Consider the following 16,902-nt stretch of genomic DNA (forward strand, 5'->3'; position numbering starts at 1 on the left):
ATTTTATGAGTAATGAATTTGTTTATAAACTTATGATGTTAAAGTTTGAAGAGAGTTAAGGGTTAGTATGATTTTGGTTATTGTATAATTAGTAAACTTAAATAGATTATGTTTAATGTTTGTATAACCCTGTACTTGGTTCTGGGAAGTCGGGGGGGGGAGGGGATGGGGGAGGATGGGTTGAAGTATAAGTAGTTCAGATAAGTAGAAATATTGTATTGTATATAATATTGATGTTTCAATTTGGAGAGAGGAATTGCTCGGGCATTTCCCCTGGATCGCATCCGGAGCGAGAAGATAGAAGAAGGGGAGAAGTAAGTAGGAAGGTTGAGGAGAAGGAGGAGAGGGGGAGAGTGAGGAAGAGGAAGAAGAGGGAAAGAGGCAAGTTGGTTAGAGGGTGGATGGGGTTTGTGGGGAAATGGGTGAGCAATACCGAAAGTTGTGTGTATCAATTTGTTTTATTTTTTATCTGAAGTATTTTTAAGAATGTAATGTATTGTAAAATTGAAAATAAAAACTTTTTACAAAAAAAAAGAATGGGGAGTGGTCACCCGAGGACGGGCGTGGAAAATTTGGCTGACTTAGTCTAATGGGCAGGAAGGCAGAGTTAACCCATTGGTGGATTCTCCATCTCTGTTGCTGGAGAATTAGCTTTTTATCCTTGCACTTGGGATTTAGCAGAGTTTTGCCCCTGAAATGCCTCTCTGTATTATTGCTTGACTATTTTTAATTAGTTGTGTATATTACAGAATTTTATTGTTTTTATGAACTATAACTGTAAGTGCATTTATATATACTGTTCAATGGAAAAACTCTCCTCTCTATAACTGTAAGTGCATTTATATACACTTTTCAATGGAAAAACTCTCCTCATTCTAGAGAAAAACTAAGATTTCAACAAATCTATTAATTGTATTGGTGAGCAAAGCTGTCATAGCCTTCAGTAATCTTTTTAATTCCAGATTACATATAAATGGATTATCAATCTTTGTAAACAGGAAAAGTCCCTGAAAACCTAAATATCAGTAGAAATTATCCAACCATATTAAAGATATATCAATACACCAATACCTATCAGTTCAATGAAAAGACACTAGTCATGATGGCAATGAAATCCTGAACTACACTAGATAATACAGTTCTGGAATTGGTACCGATTCCTTAGAAACTATGGGAAGAGAGAAAGGGAAATGAACCTGTCAGCTGGACCCTGAAACCCAACCAAAGACATCTCCATCTCTGCACCTACTTGATTTGACTTATATTCTTTTATTTTAAAAGTACGAAGGAAACTACCATGCTGCAAAGCACAAACACAAAGAATACTTTTTAAATATTATTTTCAAGAATAGGACTGGATCCCCAAATACAGTTGAGGCATTTTAAAAAGACAGCTATGACGAGCCTGTGGCCCAGTTTTATACTTGAACTCTAATCTCCTGCTGCACCCCCAAAATGAATTTAAAAAGCATCCAACAAGAATCAAGGAAATGATGGGGCATAATCTTATTATTTTTCTGGTAAAAAGCCATCATATGACTTTCATCCAATCACAGCAATTGTTTTGTGAGAATGTCTGTAACATGTTATCAACATTTCAACTACAGTCCCCAAATGTTAGCCAGAAAAGCTCAAATACATTGACCCCAAAATCCTGTATCAATCTCAATCTCAAAAATTTTACGATCCAATAAATGTTTGCATTTTGTGGCAATTGTGACTTACACCCTCACCACTAAAGAGGATGGACTAGGTAATATGCCACACATTGATCTGTGTTTAAAAATTACTTGAAAACTATAATTAATTTAGACTGATGTTGCTCATGTGCTGGTGGACAAAGACTGCCATAACCATGTGACGATAGTAATACTAGTTTTATTTAATTATTTCAATTTTTTATTGTTTTCTTTATAATTTTTGCTATAGTGGAAATATCTTTAATTGCCAAATGTTGCTCTTCAGTTAGTGCTACCCAAATAATGTAATAAATGCATACAATCAAATTACATATATTCTGAATTGATATTTGTCCAGATCAGAGACCCAGAGCGATTGAAAGAGCCAACATGGATGATCATAATTTTCTTCCCCAGCTTTCAGGCTACTGCATTAAATATCCAGGTAACTATAGATAGAAGAATCTTCAGCTTCAGTATTGGTAAGCTAAACTCTCAAATCTACAGTTACAAAGATGGATTTATGAAACAACAAGTAGATTGTAACAGGGCTTTTCAACCAGTGTACACATTATCACTTGTGGTACTTTGACACATGGCAAGTGATACACGACCATCCTAGAGAAGTGTAGTGGGGGAGGGGAATGAGCCGAAGCTACCCAAGCCTGAGGTAGAGGCAGCTGCAGGACTGTCTGGGCTCGGCAGAGGCCCCAGGAGCCGGCAGGGCTCCAGCTGATTGGCGCTTCCAGAAGCAGCTCAGAGCTGGAGGTGAACTGAAGAAAGGGGGGGAGGAGAGGAGAGGCTATAAAAGGTGGTGGTTTGGACGGGAAAGGGGGGAAAAAGATAACAGGGAAAGTTTTAATCCCTTTAAACAAATGTAATTAATTTTACCCCCTTTAATTGAGTCTGTCTATAGCAGGCGTGTCAAACTGCCGGCCCATGGGCCGGATGCATGATACTGAAACCGCGCCTACCCCATTGCCGGCAATGGGGAAAAAGTTGTGATACATTGTGCAACGTCACGAGTTTGACATGCCTGGTCTATGGCTTTTAGAAAGTTTTCTTTGAAGGCAAATAGGCTTAATTTAAAGCTAAAGCTTTTTGCAATTGCCAGAGCCTTTCAGTTTCGAATTGCAACACTGTGACATGTGACTTGCTTGAGACAGCTTAAAGAAGAAGAAAAAACAGAGTTTATTTTGTGAGCCTTTTTTGCTTTGCACTTGATTTCTGTGTCTTTAAGGGTACAGGGAAGGGTATACGTATGTGCGCATTCTTACTATACTCAGAAGGGAGAGAGGAAGAAGGGCCGACCAGCTAGCTCAGGGGTCTACAAACTTAGCAACTTTAAGACTTGTGGACTTCAATTCCCAGAATTCCTCATCCAGCCATGATGGCTGAGGAATTCTGGGAGTTGAAGTCCACAAGTCTTAAAAGTGCCAAATTTGAAGACCCCTGAACTAGCTGGTAGTGGTGCATATTAAAAAAAAAAATGGATAAATTCATCATACATTTGTCAGTGCAAAGGGAAAGTGATTCAGCAAAGGAACAGCCACCAAAGAAATTAAAACTGGTACTTTTTCCCTTTTTTCTATAGTTTGTAATATTTTATTAGGTTATAGAATAAAATACAAAAATACAAAAGCAAATAGCAGGACACAGTAGGGAGGAAAAAGGGGGGGAAGTGAGGGGGAAAGGGAAAAAGAACAGACTTCCTCTGTTGCAGTAAAAGGAAACATTAACATTGAATCTCAAGTTCTTACTTTTCTATAATATTATAAACTAGCCATTTCTATAACAACAAATGAATCTTATCAGTAAACCCCAAAATCCCCCCCCTTTTTTTTAGTCATCAAGTTTCTGAAACCTTGCTAAAGCACTGGTGGTACTCAAATATTGTCATGTCCTAAAAATGATACAAGCTATGAAAAGGTTGAGAAGCCCTGGACTATAAGACAACCTGACAAGATAATTATGAAACAGCCAATAGAGAGACGAGATGCAAGATTTTCTTTCTCCATAATTCTCCAGATTATCTAAATCATTCAGTCAAGGATTAAAGATCCAGTAAAAACAAGTAACCACTTTGGAAGTAGCTTCTCTAGCATTGGACTTGTCAACCAAGACAATGCTTCTTTCAAGGTACTATATAAAATATGTAATATAACTATTAAAAAGCCAGGATATTTCTTGAAAATGCTGTCACGTCTGGACTGCTTTGGAGGAAAAACTGTTTATACATCGTGACTCTCTCAGAATTTACAGATAAGAATCCACATTAAATACAGGGTGCTCCAATTAGAGAAGAAAAACTAGTATCACATGATTGCAATGTTAATTTCCATTCCCAATCACTCTTTCCTGACCAACTATGATGTGCAGTATGAAACTGCTATTCTATTGGGCAAAATATATAGGGGAGGGGAGACTGTTTTTTAAAATTTTGATACTGATTTTACAATTTACCAACTCCCCTGCAATAAAGAAATCATCAACTCAGGAATTTTAGCAAATATGACTAGACAATTAAATGTTAAGATTAAAATAAATATTCATTATCTTGAAAAATGGGCATTCGGGAAAGTTTAAGCTTTTCAATATATTGTACAAAAAATGCTGTAAGTTAAAATTATTATAAATATTACAATTAATTGCCATGTATGATTCATTGAGAATGCAAACAGCAGCAAATAAGATATTGCCAATTCAATTTAAAGAGAACTAAATTTTAGTATCATGGCCTTACATTAAATCTATTTCAGGAGCTACATTCCTATTTAGACATTATTTTTTCAACCTTACATATATTTAACACAAGAAATAAATATACAACATATCTATCTTATTATTCCTAAACTTCTTCAAATATTTAGCAAAGAAATACTTTATCAACCACTTAAAAATCTTCCTTAAAAAAATCACCTAACACACACTAGGAAAATATCTACCTACCTAAAAACCGTAATTTTGCCCATTAATTTTTTTGTCTGTTGAAGCAAGCAAGCTTTGATGGATACTTCCTGTAAATGAAGTAGATTGAGTTATTAGTAAAGTTGTGTGAATTCACAACATTATCAAATACATTATCAAATTATTAAAAAAAATCAAACATCAAACTAAAATCAAAGCCCAATTTATTTGTTATAGGAACTCTGAAAGTACAACTCAAACACTGTAACAATTTCAAAAAATATGCTATCTATGAATTTGTCTTTATCAGTCTCTGTTCCAAATTTAATCACCAAAGGTTAATTATACTTTTTTTTTTTAAATCTAATTTAAAGAACTCTCAGACTTCTAAATCTGTTACTTAGGATGTACTCTTACTATCACTGTTAAAAAAAAGCTATTCTCCAATCTTACAGTATACTGAGGAATAAGTGTATACGTGTTGCCATAATTTATAAATACATAAACTACAAAAATATTTAATGCAGGTAGTCCTTGACTTAACACTTCAATTGAGCCCAAAATTTCTGTTGCTAAGTGAGACATTTGTTAAGGGAATTTTGCCACATTTTGCGATCTTTCTTGTCATAGTTGTTAAGTGAATCACTGAAGTTGTTAAGATAGTAAGATGGTGGGACTTCCAGTGGTTCCAGCGACGACGAATGGCGGCGTTTTACAAAGCCGCCCGTTCCTGGTGCGTGTAAAAGCCGCGGGACTTTGACAATCAGCTGTCCTGCGGCTTGAATCTCCTCCCTGGGAAAAAGGGAGGAGGAGAGCTCTCAGGTAGAGGTAAGAGTTCCCCTGGATTCCTGTTATTTTGGGGATCGGAGGGTAGAGCTCCCTCAGAGCCTGAGCAACTCCGCGTTCCAGGGAGACTTCATTCTGAAGCTTTTGGGATGAAGCAAGTTGCCGCTTCCACATCTGCTTTTTTTTTCCAGCTGCTTGTGAGTATTTGAAAGCAGACGGAGCAGACCAGGAGAGACTGTGCTCAAGTTTGATGGTGCCTTTAACCTCGGCAAGTTTCCTCTTCCTCTTCTTTTGTTCACTTTCCCTTTAGAAGAAAGGGAAAGTGGAAAATAAAATGGCGATCGTCTTTCTTGCCTGATTTGCATTACAAAGTTAAACTTGGATACAGATTAACTTTTTAAACACAGAAGTAAGAATTTGGTTTTTATCCTTTCTTCTTTTTTCTTCTCTATTTTTTTTTCTAAGAATATTTAAAAGAACTGTGTCTTTTTTTTTCAATAAGAATCTTTCTTCTTGGAACTTTAGAAAATGGCTTCAAAACATCTGCCTCCCGCCCCTAAGGTTCCTATTTCTTCTCCAATGCCTCAGCCTGCATCTCAGAAACCAAAATCACCTCCACTTTCTCCTCCTCCTCCTGCAATTTCTCTTAATGATTTACAAGATGCTTTAAAACAGCATGCCTTGGATATTAAGGAGGAGGTAAAAGATCTTATAATTGCAGAGAGGGCTAATACAGAAGAATTATTGGAGAAAAAGAACAAACAAGTAAGAGACCATATCCTTCTGGCCTTTCAGGGCTTAGCCCTGCACATAGAGAGGATTGATGACCAGATGGAAAAGATTACTGAAAATGCATCAAGGATGGAATTTAGAATGCAGGAGGTAGAGAACAAGATAGAAATTACACAGGATGAACAAATCATTTCACAATATAGGGAAATGGAACACGCATTGCGTATCAGAGGCCTGAGAGAGAACTCTCAGGAGGACTTAAAGATGCTTATTGTGAAAGATATTGCTCCTAATATTGGCTGGCGGCCTGAAATAATTGAGAAGGAGATAGAAAAATTTTTTAGAGTTAATTCACGGGTTGCTAGACAGAGAAATCTACCAAGAGATGTGGTTATTTATTTTTCCAGAAGATCTATCCGTAATGAAATTATACAGGCTTTTTACAAACAAAAGTTTCAAATTGCTGATCAAGATGTGATTATTTTAAAAGAGATACCTCCCAAAATTTTAAGAGCCAGAAAAGATTTTACTTTCTTGTCTGATGAGCTAAAACATCGTCAAATTTAGTTCAGATGGGAGATTCCAAGAGGAATAATAGTAAATTGTGAAGGGATACGTCATAGATTAACTACTGTTTCCAAAGCAAGAGATTTTTATCAGTCTATCTTAAAAGCAAGATTGTCACCACCTCCACAAATAAGGATGACGGATGAGTCTCTTATGGCAGGAGCCTCATCAATGATGGTTATGGAACAAGCTGCACAGAATTCTGACATAAAAGAGCAAAGGATGACACGAGCTGCCCATAAACGTAAAGAAAAAGAGCAGTTGCAGAAGAGTGGTGAAAGTTTGGTTGCTACAGAGCCTGTGGGAGGAGCAAGACCAAAAAGATCTTCGACAGCAGATTTGCAGGCTATGCTCCAGAGGCTCCAGGCCAGTGGAGATGGTCAGGTTCCTGACCTGGAATGTTAATGGCTTAAATGTGCCACAGAAACGAAGAAAGATATTCCATTATTTGAAACAACATAATAATGATTTGATATGTTTGCAGGAGACTCATATAACTTTAAAGGATTCTAAATTCTTGATGAATTCCCGTCTGGGCTCACATTTTACTGCTCCAGCCCCTGGGAAAAAAGGGGGAGTGGTAATTTATGTGAAGAAAACTTTTTCAGCTAAACTAATTGAGGCTGACTCTGAAGGAAGATATCTTTTTGTGGAATTATTATTACAAGGCCGAAAGGTTCTTATTGTTGGACTATATGCTCCCAATCAACAACAGAAACAATTTTATAAGTTGCTGCATGGCAAGATATCTCAGTTGGATTATAAATCGGTAATTTTGATGGGTGACTGGAATGGGGTTCTAGACCCAACCATAGACAAAAGAAGTTCCTCTAAAACTTTTATTCAAACTAAACTACCTATGACTTTCTTTGATTTGAAGGAAGAACTGGAGCTTATTGATATTTGGCGAGAAAGGAATACAAGTGACAGAGACTTTACTTTTTATTCTGATAGACACCAGTCATTTTCAAGGATTGATTTTTTTTATTACTAGTGACTTCCTCCCTAGAGTGAGGAAGGTGAAAATTTTTCCCAGAACATTGTCAGATCATAGTCCTGTGTGGATGGAGTTATATTTGGAAGATGGGAATAGAAGATCTTGGAGACTGATTGAGAACTTATTTAATCGGGAGGAGTTCGTACAAAAGTGTAAAGAACATTTAAAGGACTTTTTTATTATAAATATGAATAAGGGAACATCGATGTCTATGGTGTGGGACGCTAGTAAAGCATATATGAGGGGAATCCTGATTCAATTGAATAAAGTTTTTAGGGAAAAAGGGTTACAAAGACGTAGAGAAATAAGCCGTCCTCCTGGGTAAGTGTTTGAATCGCTATGAACAGCGGCCATCAGCTGTTCAGCAGTTCAAAATCCCCCTCCCGGGCAAAGGGGGGGGAAGAGGGTTGTCTGAATAGTGATAGAGCCACTCTCATGCACCCCCAAGGCTTTTTGGGGGGGTGAGAGGAGTGCTCCCACGGAGTTCAGACTGTCTCCGCTTCCCAGCTGCTTTTGTCCCTAGGGACAAAACAAGCCGCTGCAACCACCTCCGCGATTAAAGTGAACTGGTGAGTTTTTTTTAGAGGCGGACAGAGCTGAGTAGAGGATTTAGCTTTTGCTTTCTTTGATTTTATTTGGATTTTAAGTTTAAAGATTTACTTTTACTTTTATATTCCCTCTTTTTATTTTTTTTCCTTTTGTTGAAAGGGAAAGTAAAATGGCGATCGGCAAGCCTTTCGGTTTTTTGTTTTTTTCCTTTGGGAAGGTAGAATGGCGATCGGCAGGCTTTTTGGTGTTTTTTTTATCCTTTTCCTTTTTTTAATGATTGGAACGGAATGTGGATTTGATTTTGATGTTGGGTTTGGATTTTAGAAGCATTATTATTTTTGTTTAACTTTTTTGTTTTGTTTTGTACTTTTAAAAAAATGGAATGGATTTTTTCTATTTAATTATTTTTTTCTTCTTCCCTTTTCTTTTTTTAACTCCTTTCTTTTTATTATAATGATCTCCTTTTGAAGGATTTTTTGATTTTTTGGAGTTAATCTCTCTTTTTCTTTTGTTTAATTTTTGTAACTTTTAAGAAGGAGTAAAGATTTGTCTAAGATGGCTCCAAAGCGTTCAGTATTTTTTTGTTATAATGATCTCCTTTTGAAGGATTTTTTGAATTTTTTTGGACTTAATCTCTCTTTTTCTTTTGCTTAATTTTTGTAATTTTTAAGAAGGAGTAGAGATTTTTTTTAAGATGGCTCCAAAGCGTCCAGTAATTCCTACAGCTCCTAAGGTGGTTTCTTCTTCGGTGTTATCATCAGTGCAACATCCTAAATCAATAGCTTCACCCTCTTCCTTGGTACAGCCAATAATTGTGAAGGATTTGCAAGATATGATGGGAAATGTTATATCTCAAATTAGGGCAGAAATGAAAGAGATTTTAGAGGAAAATAATAAGATTTTGAGGCAAGAGATAGTTTTGGCTCTAAAAGGAGTTGCCTCTGTTCTTGAAAAGCTGAACTCTCGTGTAGAAGAGGTAGAGAAAAAGTGGAATTGATGGAGGGAAAATTTGAAAGCATGGAAAAAGAAATGGAAAATGAGATTCTTATGCTTCAATATAGACAAATGGAATATGCCTTAAGAATCCAGAGGTTTGGGAGAGTCTGTGCAAGGAGATCTGAGAGAGATGGTTGCAAAGGACTTTGCTGTGATTTTGAATAAAGAAAAAGAGGAAATACTTAGTGAAATTGAAAAATTATTTAGAGTTAACTCTGTGGTGGCAGTGCAAAAGAATTTGCCAAGAGATGTGGTAATTTACTTTGGGAAAAGATCCCTGCGCAACGAAATTATACAAGCTTTTTATAAGAAGAGATTTCAAATTGCTTCACAAGATGTTATAATTCTAAAGGAGATCCCATCTAAAATTTTAAGAAGAAGAAAGGAGTTTGCTTTTTTAGCAGATGAACTTAAAAAGAGACGAATCTTGTTCAGATGGGATGTTCCGATTGGAATGGTGGTGAATTACCTGGGGATATATTATAGACTTAATACTGTTTCTCAAGCAAAAGACTTTTATACTTCGGTCCTGGGGGTATGCTCATCGCCATCTATTAAGTTTAAAGCTTTGGAAGAAAAGAAGGTAGAATTGCAGTCTGAAGAGCCTATACTTATGAAAATTGGGAAACCTCAGTTTGAGGGGCCTCAACAAGTTGAGATGGAGGAGCAAAGGATAACCTGTGCAACATATAACTGTAAAGAAAAGGAGCAACAGAAGAAGGTTAAGGAAGCCTCACAACTATTGGTTTCTGAATCTGCGGGAGAAGTAGGATTTATAAATTTTTTGGAGCAACCTTTAAGGGTAGAATTGCAGTCTGAAGAGCCTATATTAATGATAAATGGGAAATCTCAGTTTGAGGGGCCTCAACAAGTCAAGATGAAGGAGCAGAGGACAACTCGTGCAACATATAATCGTAAAGAAAAAGAGCAACAGAAGAAGGAGTTTAAGGAAGCCTCACAAGTATTGGCTCCTGAGTCTGCGGGAGAAGCAGGATTTATAAACTTTTTGGAGCTACCTTTAAGGGCAGATTTCAAAGCACTTCTTTCGAGATTTATGGATAAGAGAGACTGACAAGGATGGAGATCGAATGACAATTCTAGATAAGAAGTTTAAATTTAAGTACTTAGTTTAAGTATTCAAAAGAGTACTGAGTCTGTGGGAGAAGCAAGATTTACAAACTTTTTGGAGTTAGCTTTAAGGGCAGTTTTCAAAGCACTTCCTTTGAGGTTTATGGACAAGAGAGACTGATAAGGAATCTGTTTATTGTGGATGGAATTTGTTATTGGTAAAGATTTAAATGTGTATAAGGGAATTTTAATGGTTTATGGACAAGAGAGACTGATAAGGAATGTGTTTATTGTGGATGGGATTTGTTATTGGTAAAGATTTAAATGTGTATAAGGGAATTTTAATGTTTTAAGTAATGTTTAAATTTGTGTTTTGGAGGGAGTTTATAAAGAATGATGGATAATAACATAAGTATGATATGAAAAGGTTCAGAGTATATTATAATGTGTTTAATGATTGGGTTTATTATTATTATTTTTAAGAGAAGATAACTTGTTTAATTAAATGTACCTAGATTTGTTTAGGATTTATATGTCTTTTAAGTTTTTTTTTTGATAGGAGAGAAGATTATGGAGATTGAATGAAAATCTTAGATAAGAAGTTTAAGTTTAAGTATTTAGTTTAAGTATTCAAAGAGTATTTAGTTTTAATGGTATAATGAAGGTTTATATGTTTATTTTTGTGTTCTAGGATAAAGAAAGAGGGAGAGATTAGATTTTATATTGTAGGTATAGATATTCAAAGAAAGTAATGTTTAAATTTGTGTTTTGGAGGGAGTTTATACAGAATGATGGATAATAATATAAGTATGATACTAGAAAATGTTTAGAGTATATTATAATGTGTTTAATGATTGCAATTATTATTTTTTAGAGAAGATAACCTATTTAATTTAATGTATTTAGATTTGTTTAGGATTTATATGTGTTTTAAGTTTTTCTTTCCTTTTTCTGAAAAATTTTAATTAAGCCTGTACTCAGCTCTGGGAAGGTTGGGGGAGGGTTTGGGAGGTTTGGGGAGGTGGGGGAGGGTATGGGAGGGTGAGGGGGTTTGGGGAGGGGATTTGTTTTGTAAAATTTAAAAAACTTTCAATAAAAAAAAGACGTAGAGAAATAGAAGAGATTAAATTAAAAGAACAAGAGTTGGTTGTTAACCCTACTGATAATAATTTAAAGGTATCCATAAAGATGCTTAAGGAACAATTTAACATGTTGATGGCAGATCAGGTGGCTACCAATCTGTCGTATATGAGACATAATACTTTTTCCAATGCGAATAAGCCTGGGAGGTGGTTGGCTTATCAGTTACGAAAGAAACAGGAAGCTAGAATCATAGAGAAAGTAAAATATAAAGGTACTGAGGTTTTTCAGCAAGATTTGATTAGAAAAAGCTTTTTGGACTTTTACACAAAATTATATTCAAGTGATAACATAAGGGGTTTGGATATAGATAAATATTTACAATCAGTACATTTTCCTGGACTTTCAGAGGAACAACAAAATGGGATGAATAGTTTAATTACTGTGGAGGAAATTGGTTTAGCTATTAAGCAGTTAAAGGTTGGAAAGTCTCCTGGAACAGATGGACTGACTTCTAGGTATTATAAGATCTTATCTGAAGGAATGATAGAGCCATTAAAGGAACTTTTTAATAGTATTTTGTTGGGTATGCAAGTTCCTCCTTCTTGGAAAAGAGCCTTTATATCACTGATTCCGAAGGAAGATCAGGATCTTACAGAGCCTAAGAATTATAGGCCAATTTCATTATTGAATGTTGATTATAAGATCTTTACAAAAATTTTGGCTAATAGACTAATGCAGGTTATGAAAGACTTGATTCATAGTGATCAAGCAGGATTCATAATAGGGAGATATATGAAACATAATGTTAGACAAATTATTAATTTAATTGAGTACTTGGATAAGAATAATCAGATTCCTGTGGCTTTTATCTTTTTGGACGCTGAAAAAGCTTTTGATCAATTGGACTGGCAATTTTTATTTTCTTTGGTAGAGAAAATGAATTTTGGGGATAATTTTTTACATGCACTTAAAGCTATATATCAGCAGCAATCTGCACAAATTCTTGTAAATGGGGGATTGACTGAGAATTTAAATATTCAAAAAGGGACAAGACAAGGATGTCCATTATCCCCATTGTTATTTGTTTTAACATTGGAAATTTTATTGATTCAGATTCGGGAATCAAAGTTAATTAAGGGTGTAAAGATAAGGAAGAATGAGTATAAATTGCGGGCATTTGCGGATGATTTGGTTTTAATTTTGGAACAGCCGAATCAGGCGATTGATGGTTTATTAGAACTTATAACACAGTATGGGAATGTTTCTGGTTTTAAAGTTAATAATTATAAGACTAAGATATTATCTAAGAATATGTCAGTTAAAGATAGGGAAAGTTTGATTAAAGCCACAGGTTTTCAGATGGTAAAAAAGGTTAAATATTTGGGAGTATATCTAACTGCTTCAAATGGAAAATTGTATAAGAACAATTATGAACCACTATGGGCAAAAGTCCAAAAGGATTTAAGAGATTGGAAAAAATTGCAATTGTCATTGTTGGGGAGAATTTCAGCTGTAAAAATGAATGTTCTACCAAAGTTTCTTTTTTTGTTTCAGATGATACCTATTCTTAAAAAAGAGGCAAATTTGGAGGAATGGCAAAAGGGTATCAATAATTTTATATGGGCCGGGAAGAAACCAAGGGTTAAATTTAAGATATTACAGGATGCTCGAGAAAGAGGGGGACTTAAGGCAACTAATTTGAAATTATATTATGATGCAGCCGCCCTAACTTGGTTAAGTGATTGGCTTAATTTAACAAATATGGATATTCTTTTTCTGGAAGGTTGGGATTTAATATATGGTTGGCATGCATATTTAATTTTTAATAAGAAAGTTGATCGGACTTTTAAATCACATATTTTGAGGAATGCCTTACTTCGTGTTTGGAAGAAGCATTATTATAGATTAAATTATAAAATACCTATCTGGGGGATTCCCAGACATGCAATTGAGGGAACTTCTAAGGGGACAAATTTTGACAAAATCTCATATAAAGAATTGTTAATTTGCTCTGGTTCGAATTGGCATTTGAAATCCCTAGACCTATTAAGGCAGCAAAATATTCTACAGTCATGGTTTCAATATTTACAAATAATGGATAGATGGACTGTAGACAAGAAAGAGGGAATAACACTAGAAGATAGACAATTGGTCATTCAGATTAAAAACCAAAGTCCGGCTCATATAAAAAGAATATACAATGTTTTATTAGAGTTAGATTCGGAAACAGAATTGGTTAAAGACTGTATGATTAAATGGGCTCAGAATATACAGGAGCCGATCTCATTGGATTTATGGGAGACAATTTGGATAAGAAATGTTAAATTTACACAAGCTCAAAATTTGAGAGAAAATTTTTATAAAATGTTTTATAGATGGCATTTAGATCCTAAAAAATTATCTTGTATGTATTCCAATATACAGCCCAAATGTTGGAGATGTGGCAATAATGATGCGACATACTTTCATATTTGGTGGAATTGTAAAAAAGTAAAGGCTTTTTGGATTATGATTTGGTGGAACATTCAAAAGATTTTTAGAAAAAAGATAAAGTTTACACCTCAACTATTTTTACTTGGTATTTTTGTTGACTTAAATGAAAAAGAAACTACTTTGATGTTGAATTTATTAACTGCAGCAAGGTTACTAGTAGGTTTATATTGGAAGAAAGATTCCTTGCCTACTTTGGAAGAATGGATATTTAAAGTATCTACTTTTGCAGAAATGGCAAAAATTTCTGCTTATTTAAAGGATCATTCACAAGAAAGATATATTACTGTATGGGGAAGGTGGATAGATTATATTCAGAAAAAGTATGGAATTAAAAAGTTTCATTTATTTTATGAGTGAATATTAAATATTATAGAGAATTGTTTTATAGGTTATGGAGTTAAAGGTTAATTATGATATTTTTTTCTTCTCTTTTTTTTCTTTTTTTCTTTTTTCTTAATTATTATAATTTTTTTCTTATTATTAACCCTGTATTCTGCTCTGGGAAGTGAAGGGAGGGGGGCTGGGGGTGGGAGGGAGGGCAAGGGGGGGGTTTTCTACTTTAAAATTTTATTGTATTTTTATAAATGATTGTATGTTTTAAAAATAAAAAAAATTTAATAAAAAAAAAGATAGTAAGATGGTAATTAAGTGAATTTGGCTTCCCTATTGATTTTGCTTGTCAGAAGGTCACGAAAGGTGATCACATGACCCTGGGACACTGCAACTGTCATAAATATGAGTCAGTTGCCAAGCGTCCGAATTCTAATCTCACGACCATGGGGATGGTGTAACAGTTGTACAGCACTTTATTCAGTACTATTGTAATTCTGAATGGATGAACTATTATAAGTCAAGGATGACCTATACTGGATAATTTACTTTCTCAATTTTTCCCTTTTTAACTCTCCATTTATGAAAAATGTTAAAGGTTGTACTATCATGTTTCCCCGATAATGAGACCGGATCTTTTTTTCTTTTTTTTTTTTTTGCCTCCAAAAGAGGCACCAGGTCTTTTTTGGGGGGGTATCTTTTATACTCACCTCCAGCGACAGCCCCGCCCAGCCAGTCCACTTCTAGGGTTGAAGGAGCAGTTTCATTCTGCAGCTGCATTCCAGCCTGCATTTTGTACTCAGGCCTTTCCGGAAGTCCTCTGCAGCCGAGTATTGAGCTATGCTGAGTACCAAGCTATGGACTGAATCCATAGTTCAGTTCTCGGCTGCAGAGAAACTGAGAAATGCAGGCCTGGCTGCAGAAGCTGGCGAGGAGAAATGCAGGCCTGGGCTGGCAAGGAGAGGCTGCAAGGTAAATGGGTGTGGGGCATGTGGGACAGCTCCACACCCTCACCCCAGCTTGATTTTTAGGTGTGTGCCTCACCTCAAAGCCAGGGCTTATTTTTGGGATAGGGCTTATTTTCGGGGAAACACGGTATGTTCCTTACATGTCTTAAAAAGCAGATTCTAAAGCAACTCATTTCTGACAGCTCTCTGATATCAATTCTATCACCACAGAACTGGATCTTTTTTAGCATAAACAAGTGAATCAAATTCACTTGTTTTAATCTTTTTAACTGCATACACAGGGAATGCAGGCCATAACCCAAAAATAATTCACACTGCATAGAAAGAGGCCATAAACTCATACACAGTTAAGGTTGATTAAAGCCTAGGGAAATTGCATCCCAATTCTACTGATATAAAAATGTAAAATCTTCTTCCAGGTGAACTCAGTTCCTGATAATTTCATACATATGTCAATAAATATCCATTGGTAACAATAGAGAACTGATTTGCTAAAGCCTCATTTATGATTACAGTATGATCACCCTTGTGACTTGATGCCAGAAAAAATGGCTACTCTTCTAAAGTGCAATTGTTGGAAAACTTTTTTCTATTCTTAATACTTTTATGTTTTATGGATTAAAAATCGCAAACATGCACATACACCAACTTTTGGGACAAGTTACATTAACTTTTTCTTTTTCAAACAACTTCCTAGCTTGACACTTGACACTCATCATTTTCCAAAGCAGAGTACTTTGGGAGTTATACAAGTACTGTCCTATCACTATCACTATTTATTTTCTAATTCTGAACTTTTTTCTTCAGTAAAAAAGACATCGTGAATATGATTATTACAGCAACAGTACCATATTGCTGCAACAAACAAACATGACTGACAATTTTCCAAGATACTTATATTAACAGACATAAAGAAGTTTCATTTCTTGTTTCTTGTCATTTTCTCTTAATGAGGAATTGTAATTTGTGGATTTATTCCACAAACTCCTAATATCATTCAGACAGCAGAAATAATGTACATTAAAAAAAATGGAAGGACATTTTAAAGTAGTAAAAAACTGAAACAGATTCCCCCCTCCCTTTTTTGTAGAGCTGAATTCCCTCTTAATTAAATTTTGGAACATATTGCTAAGGCAGCTTGAGTCAAGAAAGCTAAACTATAGGGGTGAATATATAACGATGTAAATTTGAGAATTCTGAAATTAGTTAAATAGTTATATGAGAAAAACAGACACAAAAGTGATAAACTCATAGCTGAAATAGCTTACAACTGAAACAGCTAAGTAACAAACATCCATGCTAGAAGGTTGAGCTAAAAGGTCAGGAAAAGAAAGCTAATAAAAACTAGCTATGCCAAGTAACTATAAGAATAATAGGCAATTTTAAATTATGTTAGACTTCCAAAAATGGATGTGGGGGGGAAGTCAAATATTTCATGTATTTAAAAATGATGATGATGATGATAGTTGGAAGGGACCTTGGAGGTCATCTAGTACCAACCACCTGCTCAGGCAGGAAAGCCTATACCATATTCACACACTAGATCTACATAACAAGTAAACTGAATAAATTAGCAATGCAGAGAGCCCATTTGGTGCAATTGGTTAAAGTGCTGGTCTAGAAACCATGAGACTATGATAGTTCTAGACCAAACATGTCAAATACAAGGCCCATGGGCTGGATCCGGCCCAGAGAGGGCCCAGATTTGCCCCCCGGGCTGTCCCAGAAATGGCAAGGGACTGGCTCC

At 35.3% G+C, this 16,902-nt stretch overlaps 1 protein-coding gene across 6 annotated transcripts in view; it reads right to left on the minus strand.

Annotated features, from left to right (window-relative positions):
• Nucleotides 1–16,902, minus strand: part of CNOT2 (CCR4-NOT transcription complex subunit 2) — a 116,338-nt gene that overhangs the window by 62,562 nt on the left and 36,874 nt on the right. For 4 of the 6 annotated variants that reach the window (XM_039344488.1, XM_039344489.1, XM_039344483.1 and 1 more), the window contains exon 2: nucleotides 4,629–4,696. The exons of the other annotated variants lie outside the window; for them this stretch is intronic. The gene's annotated coding sequence lies outside the window, so the exon portion shown is untranslated. The remainder of the gene's footprint in view (nucleotides 1–4,628; nucleotides 4,697–16,902) is intronic. 6 annotated transcript variants of the gene reach the window in all.

The sequence above is a fragment of the Crotalus tigris genome, unplaced genomic scaffold (genome assembly GCF_016545835.1).
Source record: "Crotalus tigris isolate CLP2741 ecotype Arizona unplaced genomic scaffold, ASM1654583v1 scf7180000017916.3911339, whole genome shotgun sequence".
Classification (NCBI taxonomy): Eukaryota; Metazoa; Chordata; class Lepidosauria; order Squamata; family Viperidae; genus Crotalus; species Crotalus tigris.